General features: G+C 34.1%; 1 pseudogene; it reads right to left on the bottom strand.

Moving 5' to 3' along the window:
* Positions 1–3,718: 3,718 nt before the first annotated feature.
* LOC141718379 (cyclic nucleotide-gated ion channel 2-like) lies at positions 3,719–7,681 on the bottom strand (annotated as a pseudogene).
* Positions 7,682–12,346: the final 4,665 nt, after the last annotated feature.

The following is a 12,346-nucleotide window of genomic DNA, read 5'->3' as shown; positions in this document are numbered from 1 at the left end:
AAATCAATCAGATTAAAGAATCATTGATTGCTTCAAAGCTGCTTACTCATCAGGAAATTCAGAAACAAATTTCACTAATAGTTACCAGACAAATTACAATTGAAGCCAGTCAAGCTAGATTGGAAGTTAATCAAGCTCAAATGTCTGATCAACTTACTGAAGTACGGAATTCAATGGAGCTAATTATCTCTTTACTACTTGGTGATAATGCCAAAAAAGGGGAGAAAATTGTTTAATCTAAATGCAAACAACTGTCGTTGATAAGTACTGATGAAAATTATGATGAAGGTAATAAGGAAGAACAAAAGGAGATTAAAAGAGGAAGCAAGAGAAATGAAAGAAGATTTGAAGAATTGATTGTGACTACTAAAATGCAAAAATCTTCCCAAGTCACAACTGTTGCTGATGAAGACAAGGTATTCTGGAGAAAGAAGCTGGTGCTGAAGCAAGCCAATATCTTCAAACTCTGAAAGTTAAAGGAAGAAAAGCAACTCTATTCTACAAAGATCCAAAAATTCAATTATTTGATTCTGAAGTAAGTAGAAGAATATTTGCAAAGGAAAATCCTGGAGTTGATCTTGAACAGTTAAGGCAAACGGAGGAAGACTTTAAAATTTTTATAAAGACAGCAAATTTTAATTTTGCTATTGTTTCTCAAGTACTTTATGAAGATGATCCTTCTAATAGACCAACCAAAGGTATATTTATAAGGGAAATTAGTCAGGCAGAAAGTGAAAGATCTCTCAGATCACAAGCTATTGGAACAGCTGACATGAAGCTTAAAGGAAAGGAGAAGATAGAAGAAAAGTCGAGGATTTCAAAGACTAAAGCCAAAGCTGGAGTCAGTATCTGAAGAATTTAATTCTTAAACTCTGATAGATTTAATTTATACAGTAGTTAAAGCTCTTGCTACTGAAGAAAATTTATTCGAAGCAGAAATCATCCAAGCTGGTGATTAAAGGAAGATTTCTGGAAGCATTCTGAGCTGAGGAAGTGAAGTTAACCTCTGACATTGCTCAAGTTAAAGAAGCAGTTCAGGATAAAGAGTTAAAATCTGATATTCACTGAAGCAACATTGAATATGCATACTTGGTTCCTGCATTTAGATAGTTTTGACATCATAAATTAGAACTTGTCAATAATTCCATAATGAACAAGTAGGGGGAGATTGTTAGGAGCAATTGATGATATCAAAAAGAAACTATTAGAAGCATCAACGGATAATGATTACAAGCATCAACGGATGATGAGTATAAGCATCAACGGATGATGATGACATCGGCATATATTGGTATTCGACGGATGATGATGTCAACAGATGATGAAATCAGTATTTGTCATATCAGTTGATCTTTGAAGAGGAAAATGAAACAGGAATTTCAAGTCGGTGGAGGACTTTATCTCAGAAGCAATATTATAGGTTTCCTTGTTGTTAATAGAATATGATTTCTTATACATTAGTAGTTATGCTCTATAAAAGCATAGTTTAGGTTCATGCTATATGCATTGCGACATTGTTATATCTTTCGCATAAACCTAGCAGCTCTCAAGGATATTTGTTTATCCTTTCGAGAGAGTGCTTGTGTAATAAGTTTTTATAAGATTAATATAAAATTGGTTGATTCTGTTGAAACTTTGTCTAGTTGATCGTATTAACTGTATTCACCCCCCCTTTACAGTTGATTAAGGGCCTAACAGTAATTAATTATGGATGGTAAAAATTGTGCAGAAAAACCTGTCTTTACCCATATAAATATTAAATAAAAATTTAATTGTCAAAAAATATACTTTATTATGAAATATAGAAATATATTATGTTGAAAAATCTATCTTGATTTTAGAACATGAACCAAAATTTTGATTAGTTTTGGTTCCCTGTTCTGAACCGTCACTCCTTCTGAAGTACCCTCTGAAGTAAAGGTATGTATGAGGACTTTTTTTGCAAATTTGATTATACGTAAGTAGATTTCATTCTGTCACTTTAGATATAACAATTAACAAAAACAGGCAACATAATAATTAACAAAACAAAATATAAAGCCACAAACAAGATATAATCCAAGAATGAATTGATAGAATATATGAAAGAATACTTAGTTTTAAAAGAAATTTTATTAAAATCTGAAAGAACAAACAACAGCTGAATCGCCTAATTCTCGAGAATACTAGATTGTTCTTTAAGTGATTAGTGCCACCCACTTATGTTGTATTGGGTTGCAACAATATTGCTTGCAATATAAAATAGCAAAGAGGAATGCATCCTCAGTCAATGTTCAACAGCGACATGTACCTCGGTTTGCCCTGAAAACCTATATAGAAAGCTATGTGTGTGTGGAGAGAAAAAGAGCTAAGTGGCAGGTAGGGTTTTCACAATTATGTGTTCAGTAATTCTGTTATATAATACAATCCAAAATGTAACAACAAACATCTCATATATCAGAATTGTAACGGCCACCATAATTTATACAGTATTAACAACAAATAAATACAAGCCAAAACGTAACATCAAACATCTCATATATCATAATTGTAACGGCCACTAGAATTTATTCAGTATTAACAACAAATATTAATCTCGGGCACATCATATCCCCTTTAGTAAGTCAGTAACTACTTTAATTAAACCATCAATAAATTTACTGGCTCATGTGAAATGCCGAGACATTTGCCCAAATCACTCTTCAACTCAAATCGTGGCGAGGCGGCGTCGTGCATGTGTATATGCACGAGGCCCACACTATCACCATGCACACCCACGTGTCTTAATAATTATATACTACTCTTGCACATGGTACTATATAAAGCACACAACCTGTCTTTACCATATCAATGTGGGATAAATCCATGCAACGCATTTCAAACTACTAATTTCATCTCAATTTTTATATGGATTTTATTAAGAATATGATTTAGATCCAAACATGAAATTTTAAATCATCATTACAAGAAACAACTTCGTTTTCAGTAATTTCATCAAGAACAATTCTGATTTGTGTCTTAAACTTTACCATTTTCTAACATGCATGGCATCATTTTATAATTATTTGCTACTTTGTTCTTGTATGAACTCTTATGGGTGTTAAATCAAGGTTGCCAATATTGTCAACTCATCAATAATATTAATTTATTAGAGTCTCTTTATTTAATTATATTTTTGACACCCTTCTTACCAAAATTTACTTCAACAATTAGCACTCAAAGTTGCCAACTTATTCATATACAAGTATAATTTAAAACAATTACCAAGATATATGTTTTTATTAGGCCATATAACATTGTTTTGTTTTCATTATGGAAGGGTGTCAAAATTATCAAAAGTTGACTATTTTAATTGACATCCCTAAACCTTCAAGGTTGCCAATATTGTCAACTCATCAATAATATTAATTTATTAGAGTCTTTTTATTTAATTATATTTTTGACACCCTTCTTACCAAAATTTACTTCTACAATTAGCACTCAAAGTTGCCAACTTACTTATATACAAGTATAATTTAAACAATTACCAAGATATATGTTTTTATTAGGCCATATAACATTGTTTTGTTTTCATTATGGAAGGGTGTCAAAATTATCAAAAGTTGACTATTTTAATTGACATCCCTAGACCTTCAAGGGATAGCTTACAAGAGTGACATGCCACAGGATGATACTTTGTCACTCTTTTCTGCGCCCGCAAGAGATGCTCTTAAAAACCAGGTTTCAGACCATTAGCATATATTCGGTGACAATTCAAATTATTAGAATAAATCAGGGCCCTTCATCTTTATTATTTTATTCTTGACTTATTCAAGGTGATCATGTGGCCGGAGGGACATGAACATTGCAGCATACTGCCATAGTTTCCTATCGCCCTCATTTTCAGTCACATGATTGATCACCGGAGGCCTAGTCCTGACTATGTGACGGCGCCAAGCCAATTGTATATTGACAGCTGCCCATGTTCTCCAGTTGGATGAGTAAAACCTTGCTGTTCTCTTTAGTCTTTCATTATTAAATTTGTAACGAAAATGATCAGTGATGTATCGCAGATTGTTTGCTTCAAGTTCGAATACTTCAGTTGGTGCAAGGCAAGTAAATGTAGCTGATGAAGCAGGCAGTCTATCAATAAAAGGGCGTCTAAGGCACCAAGACAGAAGTTCATCTCCTAAGAAGCCTCCTGGCTCTAGTATGCTTGTAGCTACGATGCCTTTGCTCAGGTTTTGATTACTCTTTACGCGTCCCCCTGACTATGAACACAATTCGAGATACAGGATCCCCCTCTCGAATGATCTGCTTTAACATATAAAAGAACTTCTCTAGTGATTTCAAATGATGAAACTGGGAAAAAAAAATGTGTGCATGATTTTGTTTTACCTTTTCGTTTTTAGTGAAAACAAGGGGTTTAACACGGTCACATATGTTGTCGAGGATCAGATCATCCAGACTTTGAAACAGTGGTACCTTTGATAATTAAAGAAAGAACAAATAGGCTAGGATTATTTTCTAATCTGTGATCTGATAGTCATATAATAGTAGTCTGAGTTGATAATCAAGTTTGTTACCTTTGTAATGAGATCTAGACAGAGGAATCTTTTGATATCGCGTCTGAGTCCATCAGGCAAGTCTTTAACCAACTCCATTTCATCCTCACAACCCATGGCTGACCATTTCTGGTGCTCGAAATGTCTAACTCTGTGTCTTAATTGAGATGGTAACTGTCTTCTCCTCATCCACCACTCCATGTCTCGGATTCTTATCTGCATTTTCCTCTTCTTTGCCATAACCGCATGCAAGAATACCTTCAAGTTTCAATTCAGTTTGTTATAGATGCCAAGCCTTAAATTCTTAACAATTGATCTTACAGCTAATAGACTTACCTGAATATTTCCAATCAATAGCGTGAAGAGCATTAAACCACTAAGCACAGTCGTTATACTAAATACCACTTCTAGCCAGTTACTTGTTGGTTCTAGGTCATTTCCAAATGTGCTGTAACCAACACATGAGATATGTTCAAAAATCATAAAACAAAGTTAATTTAATTTACAATAAATGAAATATATCAGGCTTCACTGGTTTTAAGGAAATGAGATGTTAGCATCATTTGATTTTATAATTTACCTGAGAGTCATTAAACCCCAAAAGATGGGGTAGAGGATCTTGACGGAAACAGAGTTACTGGAAATGACCGGAAGAGCGCCATTATAGATGCCGTAATGGAATGGTCCATTAACATCTAAACATATTGGATTTCTAAGCACTGCTCTTGAGTTACCACCACATGGATTGTCTAGTGTGTCTGCTGACATAAAAAGCTGGTAACACACTTCCTCTGAGCAAGACAATGAGAGGTCACATGGAGCTTTCCTGTCACATTGTTGCCTAAGGCAAGAAGCAACTCTCTGTATGGCAAGAACATACCAGCACCCCCCAGCCACCTTTCAGGACGGAGGAAGAAAAAAGTAAGTAGCCTATATATATACACATGTTATGGTCACTGGTCCTGGAATGTTTTCTTATAGGAAAATGGCATAAACTTAAATGTAAAAAAGCTTTACATGAGACGCGATAAAGTAGGCTATGAGATTAAGGCCAAAACCCCACCAAATGGTGCCAAAAATATAGCCTGTGACCTCCTGCATTCTTCTCATCAAGCAAATGCTATGGTAGACCTTGGGGAGGAATTGAAATAAAAAGATAAGTAGAAGTATTGTCATGATCAGCTTTATCTTCTCTTCTCTTATCAATTTCGGAACCACTAACCAGAATACAGCCTGATACAATGAAAGAGCGAGTTACATATAAATCAGGTCACTAATCAAACTCCCATTATCAAACAAATCATGCAATTTTGTATTTCATTGTATCTTATTTGTATCCTGATTAAAAATAGTTCTTGAGTATTAATCAGATAATTATATTTTCCAAATATTTAACTGCAGAAATTTACTTAGTCACAACTCACATGTGCCTCAGACTTGATGTGGTAGTTTTTTTTTTTATATTTAATCACGAACTCGTGATCTCGACACGACCTCAACAACTACGCCAAAACTTTATTTGACAATTTGACACTTGATATAGTAGTTGGGATCCAATAATAATTGGTTAAGGTGCAATCACAACATACAACAAGTACATACGTTTAAAATTATGTGTGTGTCCAGATTCATATACATGTAAATCTGGGGCGCCCACAAGAACCATTCCAAATCAATATTTGTTATGGGTACCCACAATTACATCGCACCCGTCCATTTAGCTGCTTTCACACCAAAATCTTCTCCCGTGATGACTCTGCATATCAGAGGTTATGCAGGTACATTCTCGATTCTTGTTGCAACTTGCAACCTTTATAGTACACTCCTATAATCGTATGATAGTTCCAAAATAAAGTTTGTAAATCAATCAATCCTTTTACTTCAATATTTTTAATAAATAATCTTAAATTTAAAAACCTGCAGTTTAAGAGAACAGATTAGTTAAACTTAAACTGTCTGCAGAGTATCGCCTCAAGTGATGTTTCGATGAGCAACATGGGATTAAATTATAATATTTTCGAGCTATGAACAACTCAGAGACTGTGAGGGTGTTTGTGAGCAGGTGGTCCACTTATACTAGGAAATGATGAGTGCAAATATACTAACTAACCTGTGGAACCGGAAGTATAACAAAAGCATCAAACCAGAATCCCTTGAGCGAGCGCACATAATGTGCAGCTACGGCACGTGCATCCCACACCAGTTTCCCGCACCCAACCACCAAAGTTTCCCTGGACACATAGGCTAACCGGAACTGCAGCCACAGATGAAACAAATGCACAGCATCCACGCAAGTCCTGATCACCGTCACCACTGCAGCCAATCCACCGTCCATATACAAGCACGGTGATCCACCTCGACCAATCGAAAGAGAGTAGAAGAATAGAGGATCCACAGCTAAGGCCATGCCACGTGCAAGTAAAAAAATTCGGTTCCATCTTTGCACTCGTTTGCTCCTAGGGTCAAGTACACGTCCGAATGAGCCCGAGGATCGAGGAATTCTCTTGGTCTGATTGCGTGCACGGGCTTCAATGGGAACTAAAGAAGAGCCAGCAGAGGCTTCCCACTGAGGCTGGTGGACTTGGTCACAAGTTGTGGAGTGGAATACTGGGAGCCCCACTTGTGTGCAAGCGTAGCACTCCACAGATGATGAGTTGGACACTGGGATTGAGTCTTCGGCATCTTCCAACCCAGTTTTCTGGAGTCTAAAAATTCCAAGCCACCTGCAATTGATTTTTTTTATAATACATGCTTTAGTCAAGATACACAAGTGTTTACTAACGAGAATCTTATATTATATTTTAACAACAGATTTCCACTATAAAAAATTGATGAATGAAATAAACTAGTATCTAAGGTATTGAGCCCCGCTTTTAATACCCGAATTCAAAGCGGGGCTCAAAACCTTGACGAGCATACTCTTATGTAAATATTCAGTTGTAAAAAGTAGGAGTCCAGCAGACCTGGAGAGAAAGAAGCGGAAGTTTGGAGGGGAGAAGTTAGGCATGATTGAAAGATGGTAACCATGGAAGGAGATATAAGATATGAATAAATTTATTCCCAGGAAGATGGAGCTTTTTTATTTTTGGTTTGTGGAGAGCTTGTGTAATTTATAAGTGGAGCAAAGCCTTATAATTTCAGGTCAGATATCTACAAGGACCGTGTCAACTTCATAGTACTATTTTTTTCCATGATAAAAAAAGAAGAACGTTTGATATTAATTGACTTTACTTCCAATCATCAAATTTGTGAGTCAAATAAAAACAACACTTAATGAGTGTCACAAATCTGATCTTTCACTCTCGCTTGAATCATATGTGACCGTTCTAATTCTAACGCCGCAATTGGATATGCTCTTACAGGATTATTGGGACGTATCTACTTAAACTACAAGCAATTGATTCAAGCGGTTAATACCATTTTCATTGAAAAAACTAAAAATTCATTTCACAAGTAGCTTATCCAAACCACTAGCTAGTTTTGTAGGAGTAAATACGCTGTCAATTTAGCTCAAGGGTGCATTTTGTTGACAAAATGCATAATATAATTAGATAGGTATTGGTAGTGAACAAGGTAATCTGTCAAAATTAACCAGTAAAGTTGAAATAATGAGATGTTAACCGAGAAAAGAGAATCAAGGTGAAATAGGAGCGCCTGTGAAGACAATATTAAAAAGGAAAAAGAAAGAAAAACAACCAAACAAATAGATAGGTTAGGGGGTAATAAGCAGCTGATTTTTATGATGTGTACTGGCTAACAGACAACTTACAACCCATTTTAAATCAGGTGCAGAAAAGGAGCACATGGGATCAATTTTGTTGAACAATGATGATTGTTGAATCAAATGCAGCTTAGGAGTATTTAGAAACAAACTCACTCTGTGCAGTTAAGTTAATTAAAGAAAGATAAAGATCTATGGTAGTTCGATTAAAAAAAACATAACATCGTAAATGTCCGTCACTTTCTCAAATCATCCATAACTTAATTTCGTAATAAATCAAACATGATTGGACAATACACACCATTACTGATATGATGGATGCAGAGCATTAGTTAGGGAAATGGATGACTACTGCAACAGGAAGAGAGTAAGCTCAATGTAACAGCATTGTATAAATGACAAGCTTCCAAATTGATACGTAGTGCTGTAATTAATAAGGCCCGCCCTTATCTTTACTTTTCCTTACTTATCCCTACCTATTTTCTCAATTTATCATTCTGAATGGATATAATATAATCCAGTTATCTACGTACATGCTGATAAAACGCATACCTTTCTTTTATCTTCAACCAGTTTATATGACGTTGTACCTGCGAGCATCCCATATTTCAAGTAAAATATAGAATTGTTGCAAAACATATTATTTTTAGAATGATATTCTACAAATATCACAATTTTATTGAAAATCTTGCAGATTGCATAAATTTTACAAGTAGAACATTGCAAAATATATTATTCTACACTTTGTTTGCAAAACATAAATGCTCATGTTGCACAACATACATATGTTGCAGAACATACATATTGTACTTATAAATGCATGATTGTATTGAAGTAATGATATTTGTGAAACATGTTTCACAAGATATTTTATTTGCTGAACATAGATGTACTCCGAGAACTCTAATTAAAAGATGAACTTTATAAAACTTTCCTCTTTAAATCAATTATATATTTTTTTTTTGAAACACATTAGATCAATAATACTATTAGTTAGGGTTTTACTAAATACAAGTTTTTTTGAAAATCATTTTCAAAGTACGACTTATTTTAAAACCAATTTATACAAAATATGATTTTTTTTTAATTTTTATTCTCAAAAATACGATATGCAACTCTTACAACTTCAAATGCTATTTGAACGGTTATAAAAAACACTTCAAAAATAATTCAAAAAATCGTTCTTCCAATTTGCAATACTAGCAACCACATGTGCAACAATTTTTTAACAAAATTAACCAAAAATGAATCTATAAGTAACTAAATCAACCAAAATTCAAAAAAATTACAAAAAATCTATAGAATTGCATATTATACATTTTACCATATAAAGTAACTTTATTCACTGTCCAATATTAACATAATGCAACTTTACAAATAATCAAACTCAAAATTTAAAAAATAAAAGAGAAAGAAAAAAAAATTCAAATCTAAATTTTAAATCATCAAATACTGTTACAAGGCCATAACTTTTAAGATCATTTTTTCTTCAATCTTTTGGTAATTCCATAAATTCGATCTTCTTTGATATACATACATATATGTTACCAAAAATTGATTTTACAATAAACGAATTAGAGATAGTGGTTGAAGTTTTAATAAAACTAACATAATAATATATGGGAGACAGTCATTTTCTAGAGTTTTTTATGTATTATATAATTATAATGTTCTTAGTTGTTTTCTTATTTGTAAATGTTATACAATGTTTAACGTATATGAAATACAAGTTGATTGTTTATCAATATGTATTATTTTCATACAAGACATTACCCTCATTAAGCAAAATATATATGTTATTGTTGCCCAGTAAAGATACAATTGTTTAAAGGGGGTTGGATACAATTGTATAAATTTTTCGAACAAGTAATAAAATATAACAGCTTTTTATATTTCTGATAAAAACTGTTACAAAATCCTCTCAAGAAATACTGATGTTCTTGAGAGCTGCTAGGTCGAATGATCCTCGAGTGTGATACTTCTAAGTGATGATCTAAACTGTGTTTATATACTACAGAACTACAACAGATTAATCTAAGATATGCATTATGAATACATATATTAAACTAAACAGATAAAGTCCTATAACTCAGACGTAATAAATATCTGCTCCACATTATAAGGAACATAACAAATCCTCTAATGCTGACTGTCTTCAAATACTGATGTCATACAAATGCTGAAGACATACCAAATCCTGACGGTACATCAGATCCTAATGACATCCGAACAGCCAAATCCCGAGTTTCTTCTGATCATTGAGAATTCAATATGTAACAATCTCTCCCAATTTATGCTTAATGCAATGAAGCATAAATTCCATTCTCAATTATGCCAAAATCAATCTATAAAATGTACAAGGAGTAAAGCTTACTTCAGTATCTTCAGATAACTGACAGTTGTTCCAAGAAAGTTCTTCAATCTTTCTTCCTCCTTTTCTCGTAGGACTTTAACAAGCTTTTTTCTTCAACTCTCTCTTCTCTTTAGTGTCTTCTCCAAGCTGATAGATAGCCGATCTTAACTTAGAAATTGAGCTTTTGCTTATCTCAAGATCACCAATCAACATGAAGCTTAAACTGACATCTTCATGATCAGGACTGAAGAATAACTGAGGACTGTTGAGAAATTTTTTTTAGCACTGCAGATCCCTTTTTCATCTACATTTCTTGACCAGTATAAGTTCTGTACTCAGGAACATAATCACCATTGTATTTATCATCTTTTGTCATGACTTTTCTTCTGATCATTTCAAGTATCATAGAAGACCAGTTTCTGGTGACTTTGTTCTCAACTCTAAGAAGATAGTGAATGTATTTCAATTCTGTCACATTCTTCATTAAGAGTTGCTGCACGTAAAACTTTTTACTTTACCATTTCTGAAAAAGTACAGAATCTCTTCTCTGACATCATTATCATTTATCTTTCTATGAACAATCTTCACAGCTTCAACTTTCTCAAGATGTGAATGAGAAATTCTTTCACCAAGATTTTCTGTCAGAGTATCTGTATCCAGCAGATCAAATTCTAAGATCTCCATACTGGAATGACCAATGCCTCATCTGGTTCGAGATTTGATAAGTTTCAGTTTTTCATTGTATACCACCAAAGAAGGCTTCTTGATGGACTTATCAACATCTTCCTGTTCTGAGATAGAATCTCTTAACCCAGATGACACAAATTCAACATGCTTGAACCCTTTAGAATAATTAAATACATGGATGTCTTTCCATCTTCTATTCTTCTTGCCGAAAGGAGCATAGTTTGAAGACAAATCATCAGTCTTCCCTTCTGCTTTATACCATAGCTCCCTCTTTGATTTTAAAACTCTCTGCAAATATTCTTTGCATGCTTGATCAGCTTTCCTTCTATCAATCTTTTCTTTTTCATCAGCCTCTGAAATATGAGGAGTGATTACTAGATAAGGAGCTGACTCATTTAATGCTTTGATCACTTTTTCATCAGAGTTAAAATCAGTTATCAGGTTCACAGCATCAGGATCTGCTTTTACCTCAGGATTTGTGTCTGCATCAGGAGTTACATTCTGATTTGATGTATCAGCTTGATCAATGTCAGTGGATGATCTTTTATTCCTTGGTATAATCAACTCTTCCGGCTTCTGAACTTCTTTATTTTCTTCATTTCCTTGTACAAGAACATAACCTTCTCTGGATAGAAAATTCAGAAAAGTAGTGTTGAATGCAGTCACTTGCGTTGATCCAGAAGTTCTTCCACCTCTTTTTCTTCCTCTTCATCTTGCTCTTGCAGATCTACCACCTCTTTTTCCTCTTCCGTTAGAAGTGTTAGCTTCAGCTTCAATTTGAGCCAAGAGCTCCTTTTGTTGCATAACTGCTTCTTCAGGTGTTAGATCAGGAAATTCTTCAGTTATATACCCAAGAGCACTCCTAGCATTCTTTTGCTCAAACTTCTTGTCTTTGCAGTACAAGACAATCTCTTCACCTGTTTCCTTATGTCTATAAGGAAAGAACATCCCTTTAGATTCTTCTAAATTGGAGATTGTAATATCATCATCCTCAAGAGCACCAGCAGTAGTCTTGTGCTTGGCTTTATAATCACCAGTAGACTTCCTTTGTCCTGAAGAATC

Source organism: Apium graveolens, chromosome 4 (genome assembly GCF_009905375.1).
Source record: "Apium graveolens cultivar Ventura chromosome 4, ASM990537v1, whole genome shotgun sequence".
In the NCBI taxonomy this organism is placed as follows: Eukaryota; Viridiplantae; Streptophyta; class Magnoliopsida; order Apiales; family Apiaceae; genus Apium; species Apium graveolens.
This window is presented reverse-complemented; position numbering and strand designations above follow the sequence as displayed.